The sequence below is a fragment of the Heliconius melpomene genome, chromosome 14, assembly GCF_056956725.1.
Source record: "Heliconius melpomene rosina isolate 202511_hmr_F chromosome 14, ASM5695672v1, whole genome shotgun sequence".
In the NCBI taxonomy this organism is placed as follows: Eukaryota; Metazoa; Arthropoda; class Insecta; order Lepidoptera; family Nymphalidae; genus Heliconius; species Heliconius melpomene.
Window position 1 is genome coordinate 1996605 of NC_140402.1, and position 14698 is coordinate 2011302.

The following is a 14698-nucleotide window of genomic DNA, read 5'->3' on the forward strand; positions in this document are numbered from 1 at the left end:
TATTTATTATTTCCATTTTAGTCGCTTTGGTGTCGAGGCAAAGAGTATCGTTGAGTATCACCACTCAACACGCAATGCCTGTGTGTAGTAGTGTCTTAACACTAGGTTCTCTTTGCCTACCTTGCTATGAGCAGAATACAGCTGACCCTAAAAAAAAATTAATCAAGAAATCCTTGTTATGGCGACAAGGAAGGCATGATAAAGGAACCTTTAAATTCCGCGAATGACAGACCGACAGCATCAACTCACTATATTTTTTATTATATTATTCTTTCACAAAGCTCAGTTAATTGGTTAATGCACTTGCACACTTATTAAGTTTACAAAGTTATATTTTAAATTAAAATGTAACCAAGTGAGTTTCTGGATATAATATTTAAAAGCTTTTACGTAAAAATACTATGATAAATTATGAATTTTATCTTAGTTCAGTTACTTTATATACGAGTATATGAAACATGGTTTGTATTTTTAACTTCTCCTTGTATTTTACACGTAGCCGGCTAAGCAGAGAGATCCTGGAGACCTAGTGTTAAGACACTCCATTCCCATAAATATACTTCCGTTCCCGACTTTCCGCAAAATTCTCAAGTTTTTGTGTGATTCACTACTCAATGTAGGGGAATTATAATGTACTAGCCGACTTGGGCGGCTTCGCCCGCTTGAAATATAAGAATGTTCATGAAATTATTTTCAATTTAGGGGGTGAATTCTAAAAAAACGCGTGTTAGATAGTGAAAAGAACGTTATACCGTAATACGAACGAGTATATAGTATTTTAATATAACATGTTCAAGAATTACCGTCTTAGAGCTGCCTGGGAACAAAGGAGAGCGCCGCGCCGGCCCCATACATTTGAATGGCTTAATGCGATTAACGATTTAGACCCCTTTTGTACGAAGAAAAGTACTATCCGTTACAGTTTGTACAACGGTTTACTTTTATCGTTGCTAGGATTTTAGTACTTTTTTCATATAAAATTATCGTAAAAATAAAGGAACTGGTGGTGTTTTAATCTTACTTTGAGTAAGTAACAGTGTGTTAATGATTGAGTAAAAAGCCTTTATATATTATTTTTTTTTAACTTCAAGCCGTACCTCGTACATAGGATAGGAACCTGGGAACCTTGTGTTAAGATACTCTGTTCCCATTTCTGTTGCCCGTTTTCCGCCGAATTCTCGAGGCGTTGCGTGTTGAATGATGTAACTCAACGCCGCGTTTTGCCTTGTACCCCTAGGGTATGAATTTCAAGTCTATATCATAATATTTTAATACCATAAAACTTTAAATGTTTTTTTGAACATGCTAATCACAAGAATAATTGCGTCGAAATGAATTATTTTCTTAGTAGACTGTAATTCTATCGCACAAGTAATTATGTTAGTCGTTTTTGTGTAAAGTCCTCAATTAAACTATATGTCTACTAGTCTATTAAATATTATAAGTTTATTGGTTACATCAACTTAAAAAATAAAAACATTTTTAACATTTTTAATGTTATTCCACTCTTAGAAAAGACAAACTTATATTTTGTTTAGAAAACGTGTACCAATTTTGACGTAGCGGGATTTGAACCCGAGTTGTGCAACGGCTTGAACTGTATTAATTATATAGATAATGGCTTAGTAGTCAAAGCTCTTAGATGGTTTCCAAGAGATATTTTGGACGTAGCAGGATTTGAACCCGTTGAAATCCTACTACGTCCAAAATATAAGTTTCCTATAGTACTCTATAGGAAGTGGGTTGGAAGGAGAGTGGAAGGAGAGTGGGTTACTCCCCACTAAATTATATAACCTATTCAAACTCAACTTACATACTTGGCAAGCTAGTAGACCTTTTAAAAGATTGTAAATAACGTACTTGACAAGCACTAATAAAATGTCAGTAACTGTCAACATTAATACGGTAGTGGTGTGTATACGTGAGAGGAATGCGATATACCTTTTTTAGGGTCGAAAGTGCACAATACCTTCCCAAATTTACAATTCAAAGTAAAAACGAGAATGTGTCCTATTCATGACATTATACCTTCCCTTCGAGGGAAGTGCTATAAAAAAGTTTACATACGCTTAGGTCCCTCGCATACTAAAGTTTAATACAAATCGAGGTTCCGTTTTAGCATAAATAAATGAATTTTGTAAATAAAATGTTTTTGTTTATTTCTCTTTTTTTTATCTTTGTTCTTTTGAACTATGCGACGGGAGTAGAGGGAGGATTTGTACGTATTTTTTTAGCTTCCCGCTGTACTAACAAGACAGGCAGAGGGAACCTAATGTGGGAACCTAAACGAATGGAGTATCTGACACACCGCTCGCCATTTACCAGCCAATTTGAATTGCAAAAAAAAAATATTTTTTGTATGTAGACAGCTTTAGCTATTCTATTAGTATGGACCCTAACTATAAGAACGGAAGTCGAGTTTCTTAGCAAATAATGAGATTTGGAGTGCTTTTAGTATAAAAGTTAAATTTTTAATACACTATACACAAACTAAATATCAGTAGGTAATTGTAAAAAAGGCTTTCAATGCTAATAAATAACGTATTATTGTTTCACCTTTATCTAGAATGAAGTTTAATTAAAAAAACTAAAACTTAAAAAGGCTTTTATTTAAAATTTTTTCAGCTTTACTTCATATCTCACTACCGGCCAAGAGTGAGTCGGGTTTGCACATTTTTTATAAAAAGTCAATAAAAATGTGTTTTTAATATAAAAAATTATTGAAAAACAATCAAAAAGAATAAAAAAAAATACCCAATTATTTTTTTTATTCTTTTTTTGTTATAGCGGAAAGAATTGCATAATAAATATATCACCTGCGAAAACTTAACTGCCTTACTATCACAATTCATGAGATACCTACAACTTGAAACATTTTTTACCCTTTAGATACAGAACCCTAAAAAAAAGAATTGTTGACTGATTCTGACATTATAGAAAGTAAAACACTGGAATCTAAATAATAATATTTTTTATTCAAAATCCTTTATTTCTATATACATTGTTTTTTTTATCCCACAAAGGTCCACAAATCAACAATATGAAAAATATAATACAATTGTAGAACAACATCGTTGTTTTTTTACGTAGCTTTTGCTCATTTATTGTAAATTCAAAGGAAAGCAATGAAAGGAGAAAAACATACACATCATTTTAATTAATTTAATTAAGTACCTGAACTAGGATGTAATTAAAACTATACGCATTTGTTTTTTTTTTATTGTTATCTTTTTTCACGTATCTAATATTAAATAAAGAGAAAAGGAATTCATTGATATGAAGTTTTTTTTACGTTTTAAATTTAATACAGTAAACAGACACGACCTAGTTAAACTCAAGATTCGATTCCGTTTCTCATACGAATTCTATATTCGTTTTGAGTGGCGGAACTCTCCGCTGAGCTTTATATAATATTATCATCACTCTATCCAAATTCAACGGAAATTAGGGGGGGGGGGGGGGGGAGGCGGAAGTGCTTTAATGGGGACAGAGGACCGACTCCGCCTGCGTTACTATGCTACTACAGTACTATGCGGGATACAGCGTGAAGCTGAAAAAAATAATATTTTCACTGCTTAAAATACGACTCGAACCCGCAACCATTGCGTTTTCACTCTGACGCTATGTCACTCCCCCACAATGGTCAGTAATTTAAATACATAAAAGAATACAAATTCAGGATATTATCTTTTATATTTTAAACATAAATATGCTCCAAGTGGAATTAAGTAAGATAAACATTTCGTACCGACTGTCATTAAAAAACTTCATAAATTCTTATTATCCTCTTGTACTGAGAAATACTTGCACAATCCTATGGAAAGTTTAATTAGTGTAAAAAAAATTTAAAAGATTAAGCTCTCGGAAAAACTGTATATTTCTAGTAAAACTCGTTGAAGTTAGTAGTTATTTACAAGATTTAAGCTATTCGTGGCGAAGAGGCACATCTATGTGAATATAAACGCGATAGGTTGTGGGTTCGATTTCTATTTGAGGAAATAAAGTATTTAATATTTTCATTTCTTCACACTGATCTCGAGATAAAGTGCGGCGTTGAGTTACGCCATTTAACACGCAATGCATTCAGAATTTGGCGGAAAATAGGAATATGGGAATGCTACAAGATTATGACAAATGAAATGTATATCTCTAACTCATTGCAATTATTGTAATGAAAGTCCTCCCTGAGGGAGGTGGGCACGTGTTTTCACTACCTAGAATAATTTTATAGCTCATAATTATTTCCTTTTCTCTATTCACTTCTTAATTTTATTTTATATTTTTTACCTTCTCATTGTATCCAGCACCTAGCAGGATAGGCAGAGGGAACATGAGAACCTAGTCTTAAGATACTCAGTTCCCCAGTTTCTGCTGGCCGGTGCTCAAAATCCAGCTTAGCCTCGTTACCAGTGCGAAAAAATTAAAGGATAAATATTTCATTCTCCCGAGTGGGAAATGAACCCTCAACCATCATATTTGCAGTCACAAATTTGTGCCCTGCGTCATGACGGCCTCGTACTCTCTTCTATATTTTTGAAATAAATAAATCTTTATTGATTATGGCTTTAGATTTCTATTCAAACACCCTACCTATAGAATTATATCGAAGTAACGGTTTTTCAGGTATAGAAATAAACTTATGAATAGTCTAGTTAGTGGAAGATTGTGTAGGTGTACTTATACTTAGGATATAAGGATGTCCTGGTTGGTTGGGGTAACCATAATTCTGTATTCAGAATAGGACAATATAACTACCGAATACCGAACCTACTAACTGACGAATAACATTAAATAGTTAGGCCTGTCGTGGCTTAGGGGCAAAAGCATACGACTGTAGATACGATAGCTTGTGTGTTCAATTCCCATTCGAAGAAATGCCACTCAACTCGCAATGCCCCCAGAATTTGGTGGAAAGTGGGGAACGGAAGTGTCTTAATGGAAACAGAGAGTCGTATTAATAGGTTCCCAGATCACCTCTGTCTACCCGTGCGCAATTCAGCGCGAAGCAAAGAAAAGTCTTCTATGCGTATTATAATCATAAAAATACACTACAGTATAAGAGAAGAGTGTTCATAGGTCCAAGGAAAGCATGGTAAGTTTTGATTACGCTGCGTATTTCATACAAAATACAGGAAAATTTAAGCATAGTGCTTCAAAAGACTATGTACCTGCACCTGTAACCCCTCATGCAATCTTAAATGATCTAGATAGACGAACAAACGTACAACAAATTGATATATATAAAGGTTTCGTTTTATCTCTTGAGTACGGAACCCTAAAAATATTTTTTCCAGCTTCAAAAGTCTTAGTAATACATTTTTTTTTAATATACAACACAAGTGTCTCTCATATATTATATAAAGTATGGCTACCACGAGGGCAAAGGCCTCCTTAAGAAGGCGGTGCACGGGGTAAATAACTCTCAAGTCCTCTTATACGGAGGCATATGAATTGACTTGTATAAACTTTTTAAAATAATCCCTCTCCTGGCGTTTAAATGTTAGAAAATTCTTTAGAGAAAATACTGGCGTGTTTTTTAAAGATTTTCTTAGAATAATTGCTCGACGTCTGTGGAAGAGAATTTTCTTTGAGAAATACGTATATATGAATAATCCTTGATATGTTATTCGATATAGTTTCCAAGACGTAGATCGCTGTTTATTTTGTTAAAAATAGAGATACTTTTTTCCTAAGTGTAGAATAAGACTGAAGAAATTATGAAAAAATAGAAACTATGCATCGTACTTCGCTGTATGAGATATCACATAATAATAAAAAGCTACTATTTACTATTGCCCAAAACAACCGAATCACACAAAACAAAGAAATCCAAACAATATAAGATACAAAAACAAAATGATAATATAACGAGCTTACCCTAATTTACATATTAACCAATCATAAATACATTTAGGTATGATACATACAAAATCATACACAAAAAGCCGGCCAAGTGCGAGTCGTACTCTCTGACGGAGAGCTCTGTATTGATTTCAGGACAAAAACGGAAAATAACACTTATAAAAATAAACAAACTCTTCACTTTTTTTCTATGCTACATATAAATTACATTTTCGATTTTTTGCCTTTATGTATGCGTATTGTAAGTCCCTAGGAGTGTTGGATTACAAGGTGAATTTCAAGCAAAATGCAGTGAAAATGATGCATATGCACTCGTTTATTTTGATTTTTACTTATTTTTGCTGTGCTCCCATGGACCATAGGCCAAACGTACAAACAAATGAACAAAATCATCCTATAAGAGTACCGTTTTTCCTTTTGATGTACGGAACCCTAATAAAAAATACAAATAAAATATCCTATTCGTGCCCACGACGTTGATTATAAAGGGACGTCAAAAGGAACGACGAAAGGGGTACGATCAAAATTATAATGTAACTTTGTTTTATTTATCGAATTGAATTTATTCGAGCTCGAAACGTAATCCGGTGCGTCCAATGTGAAAATTTTAATTAATACTGAAATGAAAATCGTGGGTATTTGTGAAGAAAAAAAATGTAGCCCAATATTGAGTTATACTTTTGTCTGATTTTTGTTGAATAATTCTTTTTTCTCTGTTGGTCTCTTTGTGTACGTTTACTCTCTGGATTTTTTACTCTTTTACTCTCTTAATCAAAAAAGACGTTTTAGTTGCATATATTTTGACCATAATATGTAAGAATTATATAAATTATGCTTATACAAAACAATGAACAAAAACATACAAACAATAATATAGTAAAATATATCTATATTATAAAATAATAACATAAAGAAATATTTCCTACCTTTTGTTACTAAAACTCGATCATAAGGAAAATAACATCTATTAGAAGTCATCCGAGCTTGTCATACCTGCCAGGAGTGCCAGGGTCTGTATAGCTTTGTGGAGTTCTATATTTATCCTATATTAATATTCCTTTGGTTACGTTCAGCCTTGAGTTCTAACATTATTAAGCTTTTGTGGTCTTTGATCCACTTATATTATCTTCAGAATATAAAATTTCACTCAAGAGGTTTTATAAAAATAGATATTTGGGATTGAGCGCAGCGTTGAATTACGTCACTCAATACTCAAACTGTCTCTAAAATTGGGGGGGGGGGGGGTGGAATGAAATAAACTACTACCACCACCTCCCCTCCCATGCTATCTGCGGCATATAGTGCGAAGCTAAAATATTTTACTTTTCAGGCATTTAATATATATTTTATAGATAAAACTTTTTTTAGATCCTGTCCTAACATCATTTTGTCCTTTTTCTTTTGTCGTAATCCTGAATATCTATTCCTAAAATATATTGTTTCGAACGTAAGATAATAAATATTTCTTTTAAAATGTAAATAAATAATTATATAATAAACTAGCGGCCCGCCCGCGGCTTCGCCTGCGTGTATACTTTATTATTAATTTCTGTCTCCATGAGTACCTACATCCTATAAGTGACGTCCATGCAAAATTTGAGACTCCTAGCATTTGTAGTAACGAAGTTTCATACAAACTTTTAACCCCAGAAACAACCCCTTAGAAGTCGAATATTACAAATTCCCGTCTTAGCGGGCTCCTACGTCCTATAAGTAACTCCTATACAAAATTTCAGATTCCTAACACATGTAGTTTCTGAGATTTCGTGATGAGTGAGTGACCTTTCGATTTTATATACATAGATAAGTATATAGACAGCTAAAAGCCGTGGGCTCTGTTCTTGAACAAGACAAATAAATTACTTAAATCAATTTTTCCAATACAAAAATATATTAAAATAAAATGTACGATAATATTATTGAGATTATAAGGGTAGTTTAAATTGGATCGCGTTGAAATCGATAGGAAAATACACGAACAAAGTTTACCCTATCAAAGTTTCTGTAGATTTGCTACAATTGAAACTAAAATGAAAGTACCGAATCGGATATTTGTTAAATTAATTTTGATAACAATGTTATTACTTTACATTAGTTTTGTGTAATCTATCGATAATGATAATAAATATTAACACAGGCTTAGGTCATTTGTAAATACCCACTTGAGGAAATGAAAAAGCTAATATTTTCATTTCTTCAAGCTGTTAACGGGGTAAAGAGCGGGGTAGAGTTACGCCACTCGTCTTCTTATAAACATTGTGCGGATGGAGTTTTTATAGAGAGTGAGTGAGTGATTTTTTTAAATAATGCATAAAATTAATTAAATTAATTACTTTATACTACTACTGTATAAAAGTGGGCTCTTTTCGGATTAAGGAACTGATTACATTTAATTTATTTTCCCTTCTCCGCTCTGGTAAGACAAGAGACAAGCGTGGCGGTGACCCTGTGAAGCTTGAGTGAAAACAAAAACGGAATGTTTCGACACTAGGTAAAAAAAATTATAATATTTTATATATAAAAAGATCAGGAATCAAAACTGAACAAAAACAAAACAAATGTATGTTCGTGTTTTCGTTGTTTTATCTAACGAATTACCATAGGAAATTGAACGCAATCCGCGCCTATGAAAATATTTGAATAACTGATAAATTCCCCTCCATATGTATATATGTATATAATAGAGTGAAACTGTAAAAGAATTTTTCAATTTGGTCTGGTTTTTTATTCAATAGAGGTTTTAGAATTTACTTAGCGGTAAAAATTGGCTCTAATATTTTATTTACACAAACTATTCATTGCTTAATAAATAAATCAGCTTCACGCTGTATCCCGCACACAGCAGGGTAGACAGAGGGAACCTAGTGTTAAGACACTTTGTTCCCCACTTTCTGCCGAATTCTGGAGGCATAGCGTGTTGAGTGGCAGGACTCAACGCCGCGTTTTGCCTCGACACTAGAGCGAAGAAATGGAAATATACATTTAACTAAATATTACATCTTCTCGAGTGGGGTTCGAACCCACAACCAGTCGGTTTTACAGTCACACTCAGTGACCCTGCGCCACGATTGGCCTCATAAAATATATCATCATCATCATCAGCCTGTCGTCGTCCACTATTGGACGTAGGCCATATATATATTTTCTATAATTATAAGTATTTCCAACGAAAACTATTAAAATTAATTTCCAAGTAGTAAATTATGAACTAGAAACCTACTTACCCACCCACTAGCCACGAGTATGTGATAGTAATTAATTAATTAATGTAAATTGACTTTGCCAATCGTCGTAGAGGGACGAACAATATACCAATATTAGTTAATCAGATACAATGGACAAACATGTTACTTCAATTATATATAATACTAGCGGCCCGCTCGCGGTTACACCCGCGTGAACTATGTTATTATTAATTTCTGTCTCCATGGCTACGTTCTAGTGACGTCTATGCAAAATTTGAGACTCCTAGCAATTGTAGTAACGAAATTTCATACAAACTTTCAACCCCAAAAACAACCCCTTAGAAGTCGAATATTACAAATTCCCGTCTTAGCGAGCACCTACGTCCTATAAATAACTCCTATGCAAAATTTCAGATTCCTAGCACATGTAGTTTCTGAGATTTCATGATGATTGAGTGACCTTTCGATTTTATATATATAGATATATAAACGTATATCAATTTTATGAGGCCAGTAGGGTTGTGGGTTCGATTCATACTCGAGGAATTGAAATATTAAATATTTTCATTTCTTCGCTCTGGAATGAGACAAAGTTCTGCGTTCATTTCCATCCACTCAACACGCAATGCCTCCATAATTCGGTGGAAATTGAGAAGCAGAGTATTTCAACACTAAGCTCCTTCAGCCTACCCTAGCTGAGTACAACCTGAAACTGATAAAAAAATGTAATTAAAATATTTTTTTTAGTAGATACCTAGTGGAAGAATGTTTAAATTCTGCTTGATCTTCCTTCAATGTGATATTTATCCATACCTATATTATAAATTCGAAAGTAACTCTGTCTGTCTGTCTGTCTGTCTGTCTTTTACGCAATCAGGGACAAACCGCTAATTTAATTGTAATAAAATACTCATATAGAGATACTTGAGGGTCTCGGGATGAACATAGGATACTTATTTTTCTCATATTTGTAATATTTTTGATATATACCAGTATATTAAAATATTTAATAATTTGACATACAATTTATTCCGCCATGTTAATAACAACCGCCGTTGCTAAGCAACGATTTGCAAAATTTGTTGTTAGAAAACGTCACCCAAAATAAGCTTGCTTAACGCATTTCTCTATTGAAAACTGTAAATAATTTCATAAATATATTTAATAAATATTCGTATAGTTCAAGCGGGCGTAGCCGCGTTCGGGTCCATTAGTACTAATATAAAACATGAACAGTCCATGTGGTTAAGCACGATAATCTCAGAAACTACTGATTCAAATTAAAAAATATATTTGGGTTGAATATTATATACGGAATATTATATTTTATTTATTAAACATTAACCATTCCGACCTTAACTCATTATACTTGCGTAACCTAGCAGTTACCTCGATCACTTAGGTAAGATGTAACATACACAATCGTTCTCATATATCTAGATGTGGGCGTGGGCGACGCCACAGGGAAAAACTAGTCCTACATAAGATAGCTCGAGAATCAGAGAAAATTAAGATAAAATCTATGATTATATTATCAGATTATTTTAGGATATCGATAAATAATATTCAACTTTGTTTACCTTACGAACTATATTGAACTCAATATCTTACTAAAGTGGCCTAACCAAAGTCTTTAATTTATATATATTTTTTATCTTTACTTATGAACATTTTATTAAGGGGAACGCAAAGAAAATTTCGTCTCTATTATTATTTATCATCAATTTAGATAAAAGAAATGAAATAGTGTAGCAAATTAAACTGTAATTGTCGTAAAAGTGTACCAAAAGTGTAAGTTCACTTGGGATCAAAAGTGGTATTTTTAACTTCACGCTGTATCCCACACATAACAATGTAGGCAGAGGGAACCTAGTGCTAAGACGTTCCGTTCTCCACTTTTCGCCAAATTCTGAAGACAATGCGTGTAAAGTGGCAGAATCAATGCCACGCTTTGCCTCTTTACGACTACAAGAAAAATTAATATATTAAATATTTCATTTCCACGAGTGGGTATTGAACCTAAACTTCGCTCTTCCCCTGCGCCACGACTGACTTCAAAACAGTAAAAAAAGTCATATTTGAAAATAAAACAAAACAATTGTATAGGCCACTTTGGCGTTATACCCGATATTTATTATAGAGTCCGCCTACGTATTTCTATGTCTATAACCTAAATAAACATAAAAATAATACACCAATTATCTCTAATATGAAAAGATCAAAGTATATACGTAGATACCAGTAAAACGAACAAACAATCAGTTTCTAGCGGAACGTGATCGCCATATATAGCGGAGCAAATCTTCTTTACGAGGATTCATAACTTGTGATAGAATGTAATTGAGACGAGTGGAGACAGTCGGGTTATATGGCTTGGGGTATTACATTTTTATTCTATTTTGTTTGTAAATAGTTGTATGCTGTGGCCCAGTGGGACGTCTTACTATAAGCGTGATGGTTGTGAGTTCGATTCTCGGTTGGGGTGATTAATTATTTCTATGTATTTTCCCACTTTGGTAAAACAAAGCTCGTTTAGTTTCACTGTTGTGCTGGAAACATATTATTTTATATAGTATAAAAGAATAATTTTTTTTGTAATAATAAATGAGAAAATGAGTTTGTAACAGATCAATATGAAACATTTCATTAATAAATGTTCATTATGGTAAGAGGACATAAGATAAGCAGAAAAATATGAAATAACAAAAAAAAAATATGTTGGCGGACTTATTACTAATATATACGTTTATCTTTTTTCTTATCTCTACACTCTATCCCGCACATAGCGGGTAGGCAGAGTGAATCTGGAAACCTAGTGTTACATGTTACACCGTTCCCATTACGACACTTCCGTTTCCCACTTTCCGCAGAATTCTGGAGGCATTGCGTGTTGAGTAGTGGAACTCAACGCCGCACTTTACCTCCACCACAACAAACAAATTGAAAATATTAAAAAAATAGACAACATTGCCCTTTCAAATAAAAACTAACTTTCAAATAACCAGAAGTCACCGACCCTTCTTTCTTTACAATTATTACTTATTTTCGTCTCATTTTTATTTGTATTTAAACTTTATTTCTAACATTTGTGACCTTTAAGTACAAATGAAATTACTCTTTGAAAATAATAAAAATATAGCATTGACTTTACGAGTGTCGGATCAAATAACTATATTTCATAAAAAACCTAAAGTCTAGTGATATTAATCGTTGAAAACGTCTGCCCTTCTATTTATTACTGGACATTGAACTAATAAGATATTATAAGACTCCAAGAACGTATAAATCTTAGTAATTATAGTTTTATTTTTTAATATAATTTAGCTTCACATTGTACACAGCAGGGTAGGCAGAGGGAACCTAGTGAAGTAAGGGAACCTATCGACTCGAAAAAAACAGAAAATATTAAATATTCAATTTTCCTCATGTAAGAATCGAACCTGTAACCTATCATTCTCTCATTAAAATATAATCATCATTATCAGGTACAGGAACAACATCCAGGTGTCAAGTTTCAGCAAAATCAAATCAGTCAAATAAATCCAATGGAATTTTAGTACAAAATTTCATCCTATTTTTTGCTCTTAGAAATGGAATTTTATTTTCAAACTCAAATAAGAGGATCCTCCATACGTATTCTACTTAATAGAAAAGAATCATTAAAAAGGGATCGCGATCGACGAAGATATCGTTAAGTGTTTGTTATTAATGTTCGAGAGAAGATTATAGTACAGTATAATATAGGTATATTACTTATGATATATTTTTTTACATTTTTAAAGTATTATCCTAGAATAGAAAATACTTTTTTGAATTAATTTTATTTCCGTTACGCATATGCTACGCCGTTTAAAATGACTCGAAAATTAGGGAAAATATGAACTGGGGTTTTTTACATCGTTTAGCGAAAAAATGTGTTAAGCTGAATTGTTTTAACTGATAAAGTGGAGAACTTAAAATGGAGACTACTCTGTGACACTTTTCACTGTAAATGCGATGGTTGTTTCGATTCACACTCCGAGAAATGATCTCTCCGATATCTCTCTGAAAGACGAAGCGTGGTGACCCATAGCAAACTTTCTTTCTTTTTAACTTCACCCTGTATCCCGCACATGGCAGAGGGAACTTGGGAACCTAGTGTTAAGACACTCTGATGACATTAACACATTTCGTTCCCCATTAGCCGGCGACGAATAGCAATTTCTTAATTGATTTGACAAAATTTGCAGGTTAATTGGTCACAACTTAATTTTTAATGGCTCTGATCTAAGTTCTACTACTTAAAATAGCATTACTCATCTTATTTTTTTTTCTTACAATTAATTTAGTGAAGTCTAAAATCATTGAATTTGAGGCCAATCGTGGAGGAGAAGCACAAGCGTGTAACGTGAGAATTAAACCCGCAACCCTCCGTATTTACAATACGGTTGCGGGTTTAATTCTCACTTGTGAAAAAAGAGGCAAAACGCGACGTTAAGTTTCGCCACTGCCATGAACGCGAACGCCTGAACTACCATAATAATATGAGAAAATAAATCTATATATTTAAATGCTAAACACACAACTCTCATAGCTATTACTACGCAGTTGGTTAAAACTAGAACACACTACACCACTATACGTTCAGTTCAACGCATTTTCTACAACGAAAACAAAAAAAAACCCGAGAATAAGGCTTGAATGTTTAAAGCGTAGCCGTATTCAGATGAAATAGTCCTATTTACATAGAGAAAATGATTTCACGTATTGAAGAGGAATGCGGGGGAGTTTTACTTGTACTTACTTACCTACAGAATAAAATAGGGCAAATTTAGAGGTAACAGGTTCACTAAGCATTTTGAGTTATTTGAGTTTTTATTTAAGTTTTTTGAGTGCAAAATGTTAACAAGATAAGTAATAATAGCAGTAAAGAATTTGGAGGCTTATGTATATTCTTTAATTGGGTATTTTTATTAATAGATTCTCTTTTACTATTTTTCGTATGACTTCTGATGGATCAAAGCCATGTCGATTCTAGGACATGTTGGGGCTATAAACTGCAACTTGGTTCTATAACCAAATGTGTATAAATCCAATAAATATCCCTAAAATAAATATTCTAACAGAGAAACTACGAACACTCTCTCACGAGAAAGATTATATTAATCTCTTACTAAACTAACGCAGCTGTAAATGTCTAAGTATACATTTATTTCTTCTTCCAACTTAGTGTAGAGATACTCGGTTCCCCACTTTAGATCGCATTTTCAAGGCATTGCAAGTTGAGTGGAGGAAGTAATACCGCTTTGCCTTCTTACCAGAGCGGAGAAAAGATTAAATATTTCATTCATCCTAGTGTAAATCAAACCCACTTCCTTTAAGAATTAAAAAAAATACAAATAACTATTTAACTTCGTATAAGTTTATACAAAATCCTCGTTTCGCTACAAAAATAAAATTTCTAAATAATTTCGTCCGAAAAGCTAAAAATTCTGTGATCAATGTCTGTGAAAAGGTAGAAGAGGGGTTTTTTCGCATCCTTAACCATGAGAAATTGGGGCATTGGCCAACAAGACCGGAGTATGTCGGCAGTAATTTCAATATATCATGGACATATATTTAGATTACAATGTATTTCAAAAAATTGATTAAAATTTAAACTTTTATATAAA

The 14698-nt window shown here is 33.1% G+C and overlaps 1 protein-coding gene across 4 annotated transcripts in view; it reads left to right on the plus strand.

The window, feature by feature from the left end:
- The window catches only part of LOC146531878 (zwei Ig domain protein zig-8-like), a 237154-nt gene that overhangs the window by 217620 nt on the left and 4836 nt on the right, over nucleotides 1–14698 (plus strand). The window lies entirely within an intron of this gene.